The following is a 17,391-nucleotide window of genomic DNA, read 5'->3' as shown; positions in this document are numbered from 1 at the left end:
TTTGAATCTGACCATTTAAGCCTACAGCAGCCTTTGTCTCCAAAGGGAGGTGGGGGGAAGAGTAACACTTACTGGAAGAAGGACATGGGACTGCCCTCTCTTGGGCTTGCATCTTCTAGAAGCTGGCTGTCATCCCTGGCAACACTGGCTGTCTCCAGCCAGAAGGCTCCTGAGCCTCGGCTGAGGAGCCCGGCTCAGGGGAAATGGCTCCCCCTCCCCTCCTGGCTGCTGTCTGTTTTCAGTTCAGCAAGCCTCCTGACTGCTCCTGGCTGGGTCATGACGGTAGCTCTCTAGCTGCAGGTTGCATCAGGTCACCTCTGAGAGAGGGCTAGAGAAAGCAGATCTGGCTTTCCAACGCTCTCTCCTCTCCAGTGCACTGAACCTCTGCAGCCCCAGGAGACCACTCAGCTTCCCACCAGAGCTTGTCAATGCTCAGCTCAGCAGGAACAAGGCCCAGAGAGTTATATGGAGCATCTCCCAGACTGGCTGCTGAGAGCCATCTTCTTTAAAGGTGGGTAACAGGGAAGACACTGGGCTGGGGAGTAAGGCAGTAGAGGTCTTTCAGGAGAAAGAGCCTCCAGGCCTGACTGATTGGCCTGATGACCTTGGATAGATCATTTAACCTCTTTTATTTAATACCTTAGAGAGGTATTATGTGGACAGAACAAAAAGATGGGTGTGCACATGTAGCCTGGAAGCACAAAGGTTCTTCATACCCAGAATATTAGTGTCATAGGCTAGTATAGAGGACTGGCAGTAATCCTTTGCATTTTTCTGCTAAGATGAGCTGAGTACAGAATACAGAAGAAAAACAAGCCTTGGATTTGATCACATAAAACAAGTCTAAGATTGGCACAGTAAATGCCTGTCTTTGGCCACAAAACAGACCTCTAATGCTGCTAAAGTGGTTGCTGTTAGTCCTGAGGGTATAGAAGGCTAAAAGCAACTGCACTCTTCTACCGTCCTGATCATCAGGGCATCTAGTTGAATTCATACCCACAGGGCAGCATGAATTCCTCCAACCAACACTTACTGAACACCTACTATGTGCCAGGCACTGTGCTAGGCTCCAGGGATTAAAAAATGAGTAAGACACGGTCCCTGCCTTCAAGAAGCTCAGACTCTAGTGGGAGAGGCAAGCAGCAAGCCATTACGGCAACACAGTGGGACAATTCTGTGACAGTCACATGTGCAGAATGCATGGCAACAAGAAAGGAGAGCACTATGGGTGGTTTTCTGGTAGAGGCAGGCTTCTGCTTGGAGCATGGTTGATAATGAAGATGTTTAACACTGTCTGAAAGAGGCATTAGCAGTTGACTGGTAGAATTCTCACCTTCCATGCGAATGACCCGGGTTCAGTTCCCTGCCAGTGCATCTCATGCACAGCCACCACCCATCTGTCAGTGGTAGATTGGATGTTGCTATGATACAGAACAGGTTTCAGCAGAGCTTCCAGACTAAGATGGACTAGGAAGAAAGGCCTGGCAATCTCTTCTGAAAATCAGCCAATGAAAACCCCATGGATCACAATGGTCAGCTCTACAATCAATTGTGGAGATGATGCGAGACCAAGCAGCATTTCATTCTGTCCTGCATGGGGTCAGGGGCAGACTTGACAGCAGCTAACAATAACAGTACTGTCCAAAACCAAACCAAACCCAGTGCCGTTGAGCCGATTCCGACTCATAGCGACCCTACAGGATAGAGTAGAACTGCCCCATAGAGTTTCCAAGGAGTGCCTGGTAGATTCGAACTGCCGACCCTTTGGTTAGCAGCCGTAGCACTTAACCGCTACGCCACCAGGGTTTCCAACAATACTAAATCTTAATTCATCCACCATTCAGCCATTCTTTCATTCATTAAACAAACATGTCCCTGCTCTTTGTCTACCTCCTGAACAGCTGTAGTTGTCGTTAGGTCCCCTTGAGCAGGCTCCGACTCACAGTGACCCTATGTACTATGGAAAAAACACTGCCCAGCCCTGCGCCATGCTTACAATCGTTGTTGTGCTTAAGCCCATTGTTGCAGCCACTGTGTCAATCCAGCTTGCTGAAGGTCTTCCTTTTTTCGTTGACTCGGTGCTTTACCAAGCATGATGTCCTTCTCCGGGGACTGATACCTCCTGATGATAATAAGTCCAAAATATGTAAGACGTAGTCTAGTCATCCTTGCTTCTAAGGAGCATTCTGGTTGTACTTCTTGCGAGACAGATTTGTTCATTCTTTTAGCAGTCTGAACTGCTAGTCTTGATTAATCTGTCTTTACTTAAATTTCCTTCAGCTTAATTTACCCTGGAACTAAGTAAACTCGTTTGGTTATGCCCTGACTATGCACCCAGTATATACCCAGCTGGAAAGCCTGGTGGCGTGGTGGTTAAGCACTACGGCTGCTAACCAAAAGGTCAGCTGTTTGAATCTACCAGGTGCTCCTTGGAAACTCTATGGGGCAGTTCTACTCTGTCCTATAGGGTCGCTATGATTCAGACTCAACAGCAGTGGGTTTGGTTTGATGTTTTGGCATACCCAGCTAAAATTAGCTTTTTAGATTTTATCTCTCCAGCCCAGCTTGCACCACTTCCACTTTTTCTGTCTCTGCTTCAGCCACATTGGTCTCCCTTCAGTTCCTCATACTGGCTGTGCTCCCTTCCACCAGCCATGGGACTCACATGCACACTGTTCCCTCCGCCTGAAATGCTTCCCCTACTCCCACCACCTTTCATAATTAGGCTCCTACTCATCCTCCAGACTTCTGCAGAAATGTCTCTTCCTCAGCGAAGCCTTCCCTGATCACCTCCCCCAGGCCAGATCAAATACTTTGTTGTACATTCTCATAGTACTCTGCTGGCTCCCTTCATGGCACAGTTTGAAATTACATACCAGTTGGATTACTCGATTAATGTCCTTTTTTTTTTCCCAGTGACTTATCAGCGTCATTGGGGTAGAAAATCTGTCTATTTGGCATATCATTATGTTTCCAGCATCTAGCACAATTCTTAGCAGGAACAGTTGCTCAATAAATATTTTCGAAAGAATTAGCTAATGGAATGGTTCATTAATTACATTCTCTTTGCCACTATTTGCCTTGAGCCCAAAGGGTTGGTATTCAAAAACAAAAACAATACCAAACACAAAAACAAGGACCAGAATCAAACAGGGATCCTCCCCTACGAGGCACAGACAGGAGGTAAGGCAGGTGGAAGAATGCTCCTGAGCCAGGAGGAGTGGAGTGTCGAGGTAGGACAAGTGGAGAGACTGATGCCTCCTGACAAGGTCAAACCTGGGTGGTGGTCTGGGAAGGAGGGAGAATTCAAAGCCCTGCTGTCTTGTACCTTTATGGGTTTTTTTGGTCAATAAATAGGTACTGAGTATAACCCTGATTTTCAGGGGCTTCTTGTGTCTTAAAATCAATAACACCTCTTTAAGGTGTTAAAAAGCAAAGATGTCACTTTGAGAACTAAGGTGAACCTGACCCAAGTTATGGTCCTTTCAATCACCTCATATGCATGCAAAAGCTGGACAATGAAAAAGAAAGGCCTTAGAATTGACACATTTCAATTAGGGTGTTGGCAAAGAACAGTGAATATAGTAGCATGGACTGCCAGCAGAATGAACAAATCTGCCTTGGAGGAAGTACAGCCAGAACGCTCCTTAGAAGCAAGGATGATGAGACTTTGTCTTACATATTTGGACATGTTATCAGGAGGGACAAATCCCTGGGGAAGGACATCATGCTTGATTAAGTAGTGGGTCAGTGAAAAAGAGGAAGACCCTCAATGAGACGGGTTGACGCAGTGACTGCAACAATGGGCTCAAATGTACCTACTATTGCGAGGATGGCACAGGACTGGGCAACAACAAAAAGACAGGATGAAATTAACCCATTTTCCTGGTGCTTCAATGTGAAAACAGACTTTGAGGGATGCAGAGCTGGGGAAGAGGAGGGTTATTTTCTATTAAAACTAAATCTGATATACAGTAGGGTACAAAGTTCATATAATTATAAAAACTCACAAGAGATCTTTAAAGACATTTAACGCTATAACTTCAGAGGTAGTTCAGTGAAAGAGTCTGAGAAGAATTGGTACCTCAAAGTATATTCCAGAAGGACTCTGTATTAATCAAAGTTTTGTAGATCAAATAATATTAGAAATGCACCGAGGGTACGCTCGTTAGAGGCAAGACTTTTCTTTTCTTTTTTTGTTCCACTCACCCTCTCGCTAAGACCTAGCACAGTGCCCTCTATGCTTGGTAGTTGCATATTAGGTGCCGAAATGAATCCATAGCAAGCAACCCAGTCTTTGGTCTGTAAATTGTTCATTGGATTCTATGATCAAGATTCCTCTGGAGGTAACTGTGTTTCTCAGGAGAGGATCTAGATACCTGAGGCTCTGAAATGTTGTCCAGACTATTCCAGGACAGAAGAGAGAGGGTTAGGGAACTGTGGGGAGATAGGGGAGACAACCAGTGAGATGAAAGCAGAAAGTTTGAAGATAATTTAACTTCCTGTGATTGCCTATAAGGAAATTGTTGTCTAGTTTCTCTGCATGTTTCCATTGTTATCTGTGTTTACCTTCCCTCCAGGAGAACTATGAGCTCCTTGAAAATAAGGCCGGTTCTGTTTTTAATACTGTAGTTGTCGTTACCTGTTAACCACTGAGTTCTGACTCAGCAACCCCTATGTACCACAGAAGGAAACACTGCCCGGTCCTGCGCCATCTTCACGAGAATTGCTGTGTTTGAGCCCATCGCTGCAGCCACTGTGTCAATCCATCTCATTGAGAGTTTTTAACACTAGGCACCTCGAAACCGTGCACATACCACAAACACTGGCTCACTGAAGGGCCCAGGGAATCCCAAGAATCAGAGTAGACAAAATTGTGGGAAAGATAATCACCCAGATTGCAAAGCAAAGTTCTCAGAGGTAGAAGGTAGGAAACAGGAAGTCGCAAGGGTAGGTTTCTGAGGAAGACTGGTGGATCCTTTCTCTTCTCTCCTAATCTACCTCACAGAAAAGTGAGCTGTGCCTTGGAGAGCAGCGGTGGTGATAGGAGTGGTGATTACCGGGATTGATTCTCAGCAGGGGCTGAGATGAAGGAGAAAATGTTCTCAGGCTTAATCACTGCTTTTAACTCCCCCGACATAATCTCTCATGGTCCCCGGCTGGTGCCGCTCAGAGCCGCCACCCCCAGACCCTCCACTTTGCCTACCTGAGCAAATTCTTCCCAGTTTCTCAGCAACTCTATATCTCAGATCTGCCCCGCCCCCGCCCTTCCCATGTATTGTATCCCTATCTTTTCAGCCTTCAAGGAAGGAGAAAGAGTAAGGTTGCATCCCTGCAGTCTGAATACTGCTCCTTCTTCTTGTTAGTTGCTGGAATTGATGCTGACTCATAGGGATCCCATGTGTGCAGAGTAGAATTGCTCCACAGGGTATGTCCTTTTGGACACCTGTCTTCCCAGGTGCTGCTGGGTGGGTCCGACTGCCAACTTTTCTGCTAGTATTGGAAAGCTTAACCATTTGTGCCATCCAGGATACTGTTTCTAGAGTGTATCAAATCAACCACAGCTCTTAAAGGAAGAGACCAGACCCACCTACAGAGCTTAGAGGGCAAAATGTAGCAAGCCATTTGAGGTGATGGTAAGAGGGGATGGTTCTGCTCTGCAGAGGCTTGGGAGGTGCCCACAGGCAGTGAGGTGGTTCAGAAGTAGTGGGCCAGGTTGCACCCATGTCAGGAAAGGGCTGGAGATAAGCCAAAAAGAGTCGAGTGGAAAAACCGGAATCATCCATAGCAAGAAAGGGAAGGTAGAGAGCCATGGGCGTGGGCTTGTTCCCACAAGCCCCAGAGAAGTTCGAGATGAGGGCAAGAGCTCGTAAGCAACACTTTCCTCCAAGCCTTGACTATCTTTCCTCCTTTCCACATAACTTCCACCCTAAATCACCTACCAGTTGTAACCGTGCTGGCTGTACCCACTTGAAGCTGCAATCTGGCAGCCCTGAGATTGGCATTCAGGGGCTGTCTTTGACACAAAAAGCAGAATTCTTGTTTATTTTGGTAAAGTAATTGCTGACACAGAGGGCTTCTCATTTTCCAACCAGAACAATTAAAAAAAAAAAAAGAAAGAAATAGCAGGGTTGGAAAGCACCTGGCTTACTCTGGGCTGAGTTGGCAGGCCTAGCAGCAAATACACACTGCTCTTGGCCTCTCTGAATTTAAAAACATGTCCAGAGCTGAAGCTGTGCACATAAGCAAGCCCCTGAACCTTTGTTCCATAGCAGTGACAGGTAACCTAAACAAACCAACCTGCCATTCAGGTCGTGGGTGACAACATCTGCACCTCATCTTGGGACACGATGGGTGAAAGTGTCCGCACCTCATCTTAGGACAGTCCCTGCCACCGTTTGTAAGTGATGAGTGCTGCAGAGTAGGGCTTGATTAGGATGCCATGTGGCCATGTTTCAGTGAGAAGGCACCAGGAAAGCTCACTGCCACAAAGGTCACTGTGGCCACTGTGCCCAACACTGTTCCACCATCTTCCTAGACACCAGACCTGTCCTGGTCACCTTCCTACATAATGAGTCTGCCAGTTGGTCCGCAGCCAGTATCCATCTCACCATGGGGAACCACTGGGAAGGATGACCCTCAAGGGACTTAACAGAACATGCAAATGAACGCCTCACATATGCACACATACAGAAATGCCAGTCCCATTATATTCTAGAAAGTGTTCAAGTGAAGGAGGACAGGATTTCAGTGAAGCTAGTCTGGGAAGGTTTTCTGGAGGGGAAGAGATGTTTAACCAACTACTTGAATGATATTTACTTGATTTAGTAGTGAGAAAGAAGTCACTTGAGGTGGTGGTGTGAGGGGATGGTTTGGAGGCTGGAGGCAGGACAAAGTAAGTTGTTCTCCAGAGGAGCCGTGTCTGGGGTAGTCCAGTTGGTGAGCAGCAAGGGGGTCTAAACCAGTCCTCGATGAGTAACTCAGGCTTGATGTGGGATGCACACCTGAGCACACAGCAGGTTTCCAGCTGAAGTGTGTGGGAGGATTCAGACCTAGGAGGCTGGAGCAAGGGTTCGCATAGGACTTTTGACTTAGTGAGAGCTCAGTACCAGAGTATGGGCTAAGGGAAAGGCTGAGGAAGGAAAGGGGTGGGGAGGCAGGCAAACACCTGTGAGAAGGAAGGTGGATGGAAGCTCAAAGGAGGTAGAGAAACAGCCCCTGGCTTCACTGGAGCAAGTTTATAAGAACAGGAGGAAGAAGAGCCTAGAAGAAGCAAACACCTTGCCCTCTGTCCACTGAATAAAACCTTGGATTTGTACTGCTTTAACATTTAAAACAAACATGTTTCCCATCTGCACTTATTTGCTGAGAACATCTTTGTGATGTGGGCAGGATCAAGTGTTATCACCATATAACAAGTGAGGAAATAGAAGTTAAGTAACTTGCTCAAGGTCCCAATCACACCCCTGTGTAAAGCTGGTCAAAGACGAAGGACAAGGAGCTGAGTGGGCTGGGTTCCCTGTCCACAGGGGACCCTCTACCCAGGCTCCACTCTTGATCGGCACCCCCCAAGTGGGCAGGCAGTTTCCTAGAAGCTCAGCCACTAGATCCCCCTTGGAACCTGAAGTAAAGGCCCTACCATGCCCTGGGGTCCTCTGACCCAAGAGGAGGGTTTGGCCGTGATCTGACTTCATCTCCTGGGCTTTCTTTGAACTCCTCCTTCCTCAAGTCCCTTAGCTAGCTCCGCTTGTTTCTCCCCTCGGTCTGGCAGTAGGTTTGGATCATCCCAGGCCAGCCTCTCCTACTCCCCGGAAGGGCCTCCCCTCAGCCCCTCCTTGTCCTTTCTTGGGTACTTCATTTTCTCTTACCGGAAAAAAAAAAAAAAATTGGCTGGATCGGGGCTTGCTCGTGTTTTATTGCTCAGATAAGGATTTTTCCTATCAGGCCTGATGAGAGGCACCTGATGGTCTATGCTAACCACCCAGCCAGCTGTAAGAGGCAATTTCATTCGGCTTCTCACTTGGGGAGCTGAGCTTCGCTGGGGTGGAGGTGGGAGTTTCTAGCTTCCTAAACTGAGCCAGCTGCTCCTCACCTGGGCCTGGGGCCTGAAAAGGCACTGCCCTTCCACCTACCTGGAGCGTAGCCGACTTGGCCATTGCCCCTTCTCGGCCCTCATTTTAGAAACTTACTCCTCACCCCACCCTCAACCAGGACCCTTATACTAGAGAGGACTGGGTGGGAGACTCTCAAACTTACAAAAGGAAATAGCGGCAGGGTGACTCATTATTATTGGTAGATAACTGTGTTTATAGACCTTCTACCTCTAAGCCCAAAGCCAGTAATCTGAAAATATTCTTTGGGCAACAGGGCTCAGGATTTGTCCCCTGTTGAGTGTGAGGGGCTTCTGGGGCACGGGAGAGAAGGGTTGAAATCCAGGGGTCTTTACTTTTCCCATCTTCAGTAAAATTTGTGCTAATTCTGAAGTCTCCCTCTGGAGCCAGCCACAGTAGCCCAGAGAGGGTTAAAAATACGTTGAGCCACAGCTTCCAAGGGATCCTAGGAGCAGGGAGAAACCTTTAAGATTGTCTGGCCCAGTCATTGTCATACCCTTTAGCCATAGGACTCATTTCTCATTCCAGAAATCTCAATATCTAGAATTGATAAAAAATGATTCTGGCCTAATGGAAGGCGTAGGAGAGACCTAACAATTGTTACTTCCATTCCTCCCAGCTCAAGCCCAGCAGGAGCCCCTGGTTTATGAGAGTGGGGGGTTGAGGTGTTGGTGGAGGGGGAGAGGCCCATGGAAGTAGTCTGAAAACCACTTATCTAGACCCCTTTTACAAATGGAGAAACTGAGACCAGAAAGGGTAGGCATTTGCCCAAGGTCACGCAGAGTTCCTTCAGGGTCCATGACTTGGTCTATGGAGCTGGAGATCCTGCTCTCATCCTCTCCTCTGGGGACCCTTGCTCCCTACATACATCCAATGCATGAATGCATTCCTCCCTCCACCCACTCTCCCATCCCTTCATTCAACAAGTACTGGGGGAGCTCTGTGCATGGCATGCCGCAATGAGTATGACATCTCTGCCAAGGGCCGTCCACCTCAGTCAATGCCTCCTTCCCAGCAAACCTAGTAGCTGCAAATATTTCCCACCTAGCACAAGCCCCCGCCCTGCCTGTCACTAAGGCTCCAGCAGCCAGAGCTAAAGATAGAATTGAGGGCAGTATTTTAAGTCAGCAGCAAGCAGACCTGGCTGGCCAAGTGGGGAGGGGGAGTTCAGCAGAGTTAGGAGACCTCCTCAACACAGCCAGGCTGCGCTTTTCTGCTGATGGCCGGTGCCCATGAGACTGGAGTCAACACTGCTGTTCTTCCTCATCCCATCGAGAGAGCCCTGGACAGACAGCCCTGGTGGAGGCTCCATTTGACCCCTTGCCCCAGATTCCAGCCTCCCCTGGACCTCAGATATGTCTCTTCTCCTGCCTTTCCTCTACACCCACTGCTTCTCTGAGCCTGAGGTATTGATTATTCTCAGACTTCCCCAGATCTGTTCTGCCCTCATACCCTCATTCATAGATTAGGGCTAGGGCCAGGGAAGCTGAAAGACGAGGCCCCAGGCTGGAGAGGCCTGGCCTTCTGCTGTAGCCTGCAGGGCTTACACCCTGGTGAATTCAGCTGGCGGGCAGGCCCAAGATGCTGCCTCCAGAACTTCACAGAGAACAGGGCCACCATCAGACCCCACCCATCTGGATTACTTCTTCCAATCTCTGGGCTAAGGAGCCCTGGTGGTACAATGGTTAAGCATTCGGCTGCTAACAGGCAGGTCAGCAGTTCAAACCCACCAGCCACTCCATGAGGGACAGATGTGGCAGTCTGCTTCTGTAAAGATTACAGCCTTGGAAACCCTATAGGGCAGTTCTACTCTGTCCTATAGGGTCACTATGAGTCGGAACTGACCCGACAGCAAGGGAATGTGTTTGCCTCTGGGCTACGTGCTTCTCTTTGCTGCTCCAGCTGATGGTCTTAAACATCACCGTCACAGGGCAGGGAGGTAGGGGTGGGGGAGACCTGAGCTGATCCCCACCGCCACCATAGCTCTCCACTCTCCAGACATGCTGGGCTTCGGGCAGTGGGAAGACGTGGGAAGAAAAGTAGAAAAAGACAGAGGACAGCTGCCTCAAGCTGCTCAACTTCCTTAGAAACACAGAAGCGGAAACAGAGCTGCTTCCCTTTGTACCTGGGCCCATTTGAACTCTGAATCAAGTGGCTCTGAAAAAGATGAATCAGAGGTTCCCAGGGAGACAGGTTGCCTCAGAATTTAGCCCAAATTATGAGGCTGGTCCTGACCTCCCTAGGAGGTCACCTGAGCACCACCCATACCCTCACAGCATCAAACGAAGTGACACAGAGACAAGATGCCACCTACAACCCTCCAGACAGCTGGTGGCTCTGTGTCGGCCATGCTTCCTAAGTCAAAGGATTTGGTGAGAGCCCCCACGAAGGCAAAGCAGGAGGGCCCGGGGAGGCAGGCCTGCCCCACGTTCACCCTCTTTCCCCCACAGTACCCCTCCAAGAACCTGCTTTCCAGGTACAGAAATAGTATGGAAGGGTGGGGTGCGGGGGCTGGGGCTGCCACATGCTGCTTTTTCATGGGCATTCTGGGTAAGAATAATAACGAGGTTATTAATAACTTCTTACCTCTAAGTCTTAAAGACCTTTCTCAAAATGTTTTCACCGCCTGCACGCCCCATTATCTCATTTGATTTTCAAGACAACCCTGTGAATCTGTGGGATCATTACCCCCATTTGATAGATGAGGAAACTGAAGCACAGAAGGGAATGGTTATGTGCTAATGAGGTCATGCTGCTAAGGAGTGCGTGAGCAGGGACCAGAGCCCCGTTTCCTTGGGTCATCTCTTCAGTTGCCCTATTGAAATGTGGTTGCAGAAAGCTAGGGCTTTCTGCTGGCTAGTTTCAAGTTACCTCTGGGGACAATGTAATACAAAGTCCTCTCTCTTAGTTATCCAGTGCTGCTATAACAGAAATACCACAAATGGATGGCTTTAACAAAGTGAAATTTATTCTTTCACAGTCTAGGAGGTTGGAAGTCCAAATTCAGGGTGCCAGCTCAGGGGAAGACTTTTATTCTCCGTTGGCTCTGGGAGAAGGTCCTTGGCATCAATCTTCCCCTGGTCTAGGAGTTTCTCCCCTCAGGAACCCCGGGTCCAAAGGACATTCTCTGTTCCCAGCGCTGCTTTCTTGGTGGTATGAGATCTCCATGTCTCTCTGCTCCTTCTCTCTTTTATATCTCAAAAGAAATTGGCCTAGGACACAACCTAATCTTGTAGATTGACTCCTGCCTCATTAACATAGCTGCCTCTAATCCCACCTCATTAACATCATAGAGGTAGGATTTACAACACATAGGAAAATCATATCAGATGACTAAATGGTGGGCAATCACACAATACTGGAAATTATGGACTAGCCAAGTTGACACACATTTTGGGGGGGGGGGCGTAATTCAATCCTTAACATCCTCCAAGGCAGTGAGTTTGTTCCCAAGATCAATTAGTCATCAATTAATTGAGATGCATTTATCCAGTACTTCCCATGATCTAAGCCCTGAGTCAGATCCCAGCGACAGCCACCAACAACACACACCTCCTTCCATGAGCTCACAGTTTGGTGAGGAGAGAGACAAACCCTTAAGGACCAAGGTAGCACAGAGTGTTGGGGGAGCCCAAGGGACAAATCCTTAAACCAGTGTGATGCATCACAAAGGGCTTCCTGGAGGAGGTGATGCACTGACCAGTTTCTTAGCCAAGGTTATTCTCCCTGATTATGCTCTTTTTCTAAACACCAACCTATACCCTGCTTCGCTCCAACCCTCCCTGCCAGTGGCCCCAGCCTCTTCCAGGACTGTGCAGCCAAGCAGCAGGAACTAGACTGCTCTGACCCTGAAGGACTACAATAAACCCCTCCCGCAGCACAGAGTCCCAGGGTAGTGAAAATGATTTGTGCTGACTACTAACCTAAAATGTTGGCAGTCTGAATCCACCCAGCGGTGCCATAGACGAAAAGCCTGGTGATCAACTTCTGTAAAGATTACAACCAAGAAAACCCTATGGAGTTGTTCTACTCTGTAACATGTGGGGTCACCACGAATTGGAATTGACTCTACAGCAACAGCTTTGTTTTTATTTTTTTTGCATCACTGAAATTGCCACAGACTCCACGGCTAGAAACAGGTGAGAGTCTGGGTTCTGAGCCCAGCTCTGCCCTGGACTGGCTGTTCGTGTAGCCATGAAGTGTAGATCCTGGGGCAGGAGGGTTACCCGGCCCACTCGCCCACCCTTAGCATGGTCTGCACGGGAATCATTTCAGATGTGCAGAAACTTAGCCTACTTTAAAAAATTCTGCTGATCAAATTCCACCTTCCTCTAGCTAATTTCTGGCATTTAACGCTTCTCTCAGTTTCTAACCTGGATCTGTCATTTCTGTTATTACTAAAGCTTAACCTTTTCCTACTTGGTCTTTGGAGGAGAACAGAGGCGAGTTGGCCGTATTTCTCAAAGCAAGGGGCATCCTCAGACTTGAAAAGCAAATTGCCCCTCAGGCTTCTCCATCTGAGGTTGATGAATCTCAGTTACTTCCTTTATTAATTTATGGCTTTATCTTTACTTCCTCTTGGGGCCCCTCCTCCTCCTCCTTTGGTTGAGGAGTCTAAGACTGGATAAAGGGTAGCTCTAAGGTGTTGATGGATAGTGGATCTGTACCGATGACAGTGGGAAGGTGCCAGGAGCCATGGGACATTCTGTAGGATTGGGAAGTAGAGTACAAGGCAGTGAGGGGAGTGTCAGGAGGCCAGGTTAGTGAGGCCAGATGATCCAGGGCTTTGGCCACTGTCTTAGTTTCCTAGTGCTGCTGTAACAAAAGATGCCACAAGTGAGTGGCTTTAAAGAACAGAAATTTGTTTTTCACAATTCTGAAGGTCGAAAGTCCAAACTGGGGTGTCTTAGCTATGTCAATTCCTTCTGTGAGCCTCTCTCCTAGTTTCTGGTAATTGTTGGCAGTCCTTGCTACTCCTTTGCTTGTAGAGGATCCTCACATGGTACCTGTCTTTCCCTTGTGTACTGCATACGTGTGTGTGTGTCTGCACCTACTTTGCTCCTTTTGTAAGATACCACTCAGAAGGAATTAGGTTTAATACCCACCCTACTTTGGTATGACCTCATAAACATAGCAAAAGAAAACCCCTCTTTCCAAGCAAGTCATATTTATAAGTACAGGAGTTAGGACTTCAACATAATTTGGGGAATATAATTCAATCCATAACATCTACCCGGTTTAAAGAAGATGCCCCAACAGAACCCAGAGGTGCTCCAACCTTAAGGGATGAATGGATAGGTGAAGAGAAGTTGTGAATACTGAGAAGGGGCCAAAAGGTCAAGGAAAACCAGGAACATGTGACATCACAAGAGCCGAGGAAGAAAGTGTTTGGCAAAGGAGGGGGTGCTCAACATGGTGGAATGTTGCAGAAAGACCACATAAGATAATTCTGAGAAGTAGCCATTGGATTTCACAATAAGGAAGTCATTGGGAACTTAGTGAGAACACCTCTTCAGAGCGAAGAGGGAGAGCAAACTGTGGAGACAGTCAGTGTGCAATTCTTTGAAGAAGTCTGGCTGTGAAAGAGGGTGTGGTAGCTGGCCTTCAAGATGGCCCCCAATGATCCCCACCTCCTGGTATTCTCACACTTGTACAGTCCATATTGTACCAGGATTGGCCTGTGTGACCAATAGAATACAGCAGAAATGATATAAGGTCACTTCCAAGATTAGAGTATAAAAGGCATTGCAGCTTCCATCCTGGGGTACATCATGAGGCCCATGTGGTGAGGAATCAAGGCCTCCTGCCAAGAGCCATATGAGCGAGTCATCAGGGAAGTAGATCCTCCAGCCCTGGTCAAACCTTCAGATACCGATAGCTCCGTCTTGATTGCCACCTCATGAGAGATCCTGAGCCACCTTGCTTAGCTGCTCCAGGAGTCCTATTCCTCAGAAACTGTGTGAGATGTTTGTTGTTTTAAGCTGGTAAATTTGGGGGTATTTTGTTATACAGAAATAGATAACAAATACAGGGAGATTAAGATAAAGTAGGAATCAGAGGGGCATCTAGGGTTAAAGGAGAGGATTTTATTGTGCTTTGCTTTCAAAGAGTGAATCTCAAAAACGTGTTTAAATGCTAATGAGGAAAAGCCAGTAGAGAGGAAGAAGTGGAAGATAAGAGAGAAATGAAGGGAAAATCAATTGAATGAGTTTTCAAGGAGTTGGAAGGGGAGTGGGTCCAAGGCATTTGAAGAGATTAGCCTCAATTCTTAGGAAGAACCCCTGTGCCCCTGCCTCTTCCATCCGGACCAGAGAGGAAAGGATAAGATCTGTTTGATGGCAGGATGTTGATGGAATTTCTGCCAAATTACTCCTATTTTCTGTTAAGGTTATCTGCTGAGAACGTGGAGGGATGTTGGGGGAAGTGGTATATTAAGCAGAGTGGAAAAACCAGTTACCATCAAGTAGTAGATTCTGATTCAAGACAAATCCATGTATGTCAGAGTAGAACTGTGCTCCATAGGATTTTCAGTGGCTGGTTTTTTGGAAGGAGATCACCAGGCCTTTCTTCCAAGGCACCTCCGGGTAGACTGGAGCCTCCAACGTTTCAGTTAGCAGCTGAGTGCATTAACAGTTTGCACCACCCAGGGACTCCGGAGAGAGTGAAGAGGGCCTGAAATAGCTAGTTGTGACCTCTAGAGAGAGAGCCGACTAAGGAAAGAGAAGAAAATCCTGGGCCACCTTGAAAGTCTGGTTGTGATGGGAGCCGTGACTGTGTAGTCTTCTCAGTCTGTGTGGCTTTGTGATTTTTCCAACAGCAACTGGTATTTCAGGTATAGGTACAGAGAAGGTGGATAATTGAATTAACTTTGGGTTGGGACTTTGCCACGGTGTCACAAAAAGACAAGTGGTCAACACAGATGGGGCTATCCATTTAAGAGTGATTAGAAGCAATGGAATAAGGACCCCAGGCTGGCCTGGGATGGAAGAGAAAACAGGAGGGGCCGATAAAGGGGGTAAATAGGCCAAGGAATCATAGGACCACTGAAGTCATGGGACAGTTGGAGGAAAGGATATGAGGTTGGGGCCTGCCAGCCACAGGTGGGAATTTCCCTGAGATGACTAGGTTCAGGGGTAGCCAGGGAGTGGGAGATGCAACGGAGAGATGGGTGAGGGGTCAAAGGCCCAAGAGGGCAAGCCGATGGGATGGTGGTCCATGTAAATGCCATGTCACCCCAGATGGTGGCAGGGCTTACATCTGCTAAGGTTTTCTTCAGGACGCAAGTGTCTTCCAGGAAGATGCTGATCCGTGAGGCACTAAGGAAGAGCAGAGTGTAACGCAGGCTGCTTAGCGGAGCAGGGCTTTCACCATACAGGGCAGGGCTTAATGGTTTGTGGAACCCAAGGGTCCCATCCCACCTCCCCAGCCCAAGGGCAGAGAGGAAGCAGGCCCAAAGGGAATCTATATCCCCAGGAAAGAGCCAGGGTCCATCAGGCTGTGGAGGTGAGGGAGGAGACTGACCACAAAGGGCCAAGGGGAAATTTTGGAGGGATGAGAGCATGTGGGGTACAGAAGGGGATCCTAGAGGAGTATGGGGGTGAGAATAAAGAAGAGTCTGACAGGTAGAAGGGGCTACAACCCGGGGCGTGGTGGCTTTAACTGGTTGCAATTTTTAAAGGAACTCTTCCAGGCAGTGAGTTATTGGGGCTTTCGGAAGGGGTCAGCAACAGCCTCCATTACTATTCATTCTTCTGAGGGAGCCCTGGTCCACATGAGCAGGCTGGGGCCATGACTTTCATCCTGTGTAGGAATCAGCAATGGCCTCTGGTAGCTGGGGGGTCTTTGGCTCACTGGTAAAGAGTTAGCCAAGGCCTGGGTAATTACACTGGCCACCCAGAAGGGACTACAGGGACGCTAGTCAGGGCCTGACCCTGTGTCCTGAGGAATGTGGGGCATCGAGCGTGGTTTGGAAAGTGATCTGTTTGACCGGAGGTTAGCAGAATAAGAACAAAATCTCGCTAAAATCTGGCTCAGAGGCTCAGTCATGTGACACACTATGCCGCTTCGTAAGTGTCCCCGTTTCCCACTGGTGTCTGACCAATAGCCGCTTGCCAACACTCTGACCCTGACAGCTTTCCCCACCATGTTCCCTCTCCTCTAGAGACAGGGCTGCTTGTGCCACCCAGGCCAGCTGGGTGGCACCCAGGCAGCTGGGTGCAGCCCGCTGCCCTCAGAGCGCCACTCTGACTGTTCTGGAGAGCTTTTCCAAGATGCTGCACGCACTGCATGTCCCACACCCACTCACACACACTCTCACACTCAGTCACACACACTTATTCATACTCACACACTTACATACGCACATACCGCAGACTCACCAACAGACACATTGACATATGTACTTACATACACACACTCACATACTCACTCATACACATTCACACATGCATACACTCACCCACATACTCACACACTCATCTGCAACACTCACACACTCACTCACACACTTGCACTTACTCATACACTCACCCTTACACAGTTATACACACACTCACACACTTATACACACTCACACACATCCACAGACTCATAAACACACTCACATACACACTCATCTGCAACACTCACACACACACTCACACACTTATACACACACACACAGCCACAGACTCACTCATAAACACACTTATGCACATACTCACATACTCACTCATACATACACACTCACACACTTGCACTTACATACTCATACACACTCACACTCATTCATACACACACTCGCTCATGTGCTCGCTCACACATTCACCCATACACGCTCACTCACACACACTCATACCCTTGCACTTACACACTTGCACTCACACTCACACACACACTGCCCCCGTCCCCAAGTAACATCACCAGCAGAAGCCATAATATGGAGTTTTCCAGACCAGCTCCCTGGGTCTTGGCCTCCTTATCCACAGAATGGGGCTAACCTTATTTGCCTTACCTGCTTCAGAGCAGTTATGTGAAGAATCATCAAGAGGGTGTATGTGTAAAATTTTTATTAACAGAACTGTTCACAAGTGCCCATTTAACAATTTTCTGTGCACAAAGGGGGGCCATGTGGAGCCATAGTCCTTCTGGGCTTGCCTGTAGTAACTAGCATTTGTACAGCACTTTCTAATTGACAAAGCACTTCCACAAGCAAATCTGAATGCAATTATATTTGAAAGGCCCTGGCATGGAGCCTAGTCTACAGATAGATTCAATAAATGATAGCTATTACTTTCTCGGA

The sequence above is a fragment of the Loxodonta africana genome, chromosome 10 (assembly GCF_030014295.1).
Source record: "Loxodonta africana isolate mLoxAfr1 chromosome 10, mLoxAfr1.hap2, whole genome shotgun sequence".
NCBI lineage: Eukaryota > Metazoa > Chordata > Mammalia > Proboscidea > Elephantidae > Loxodonta > Loxodonta africana.
This window is presented reverse-complemented; position numbering follows the sequence as displayed.